Source organism: Schistocerca nitens, chromosome 2, assembly GCF_023898315.1.
Source record: "Schistocerca nitens isolate TAMUIC-IGC-003100 chromosome 2, iqSchNite1.1, whole genome shotgun sequence".
NCBI lineage: Eukaryota > Metazoa > Arthropoda > Insecta > Orthoptera > Acrididae > Schistocerca > Schistocerca nitens.
This window is the reverse complement of record NC_064615.1, coordinates 300,511,905-300,513,012: the sequence shown is the minus strand read 5'-3', so window position 1 is coordinate 300,513,012 and position 1,108 is coordinate 300,511,905.

The following is a 1,108-nucleotide window of genomic DNA, read 5'->3' as shown; positions in this document are numbered from 1 at the left end:
CATTACTTCTCGACGTAATCGCCCTGCAGACGTACACATTTTTCACAACGCTGACGCCATGATTCCATGGCAGCGGCGAAGGCTTCTTTAGGAGTCTGTTTTGACCACTGGAAAATCGCTGAGGCAATAGCAAGACGGCTGGTGAATGTGCGGCCACGGAGAGTGTCTTTCATTGTTGGAAAAAGCCAAAAGTCACTAGGAGCCAGGTCAGATGAGTAGGGAGCAGGAGGAATCACTTCAAAGTTGTTATCACGAATAAACTGTTGCGTAACGTTAGCTCGATGTGCGGGTGCGTTGTCTTGGTGAAACAGCACACGCGCAGCCCTTCCCGGACGTTTTTGTTGCAGTGCAGGAAGGAATTTGTTCTTCAAAACATTTTCGTAGGATGCACCTGTTACCTTTGGAATGGAATGGGTAAGGATTACGCCCTCACTGTCCCAGAACATGGACACCATCATTTTTTCAGCACTGGCGGTTACCCGAAATTTTTTTGGTGGCGGTGAATCTGTGTGCTTCCATTGAGCTGACTGGCGCTTTGTTTCTGGATTGAAAAATGGCATCCACGTCTCATCCATTGTCACAACCGACGAAAAGAAAGTGCCATTCATGCTGTCATTGCGCATCAACATTGCTTGGCAACATGCCACATGGGCAGCCATTTGGTCGTCAGTCAGCATTCGTGGCACCCACCTGGATGACACTTTTCGCATTTTCAGGTCGTCATGCAGGATTGTGTGCACAGAACCCACAGAAACGCCAACTCTGGAGGCGATCTGTTCAACAGTCATTCGGTGATCCCCCAAAACAATTCTCTCCACTTTCTCGATCATGTCATCAGACCGGCTTGTGCGAGCCCGAGGTTGTTTCGGTTTGTTGTCACATGATGTTCTGCCTTCATTAAACTGTCGCACCCACGAATGCACTTTCGACACATCCATAACTCCATCACCACATGTCTCCTTCAACTGTCGATGAATTTCAATTGGTTTCACACCACGCAAATTCAGAAAACGAATGATTGCACGCTGTTCAAATCAGGAAAACGTCACCATTTTAAGTATTTAAAACAGTTCTCATTCTCGCCGCTGGCGGTAAAATTCCATCTGCC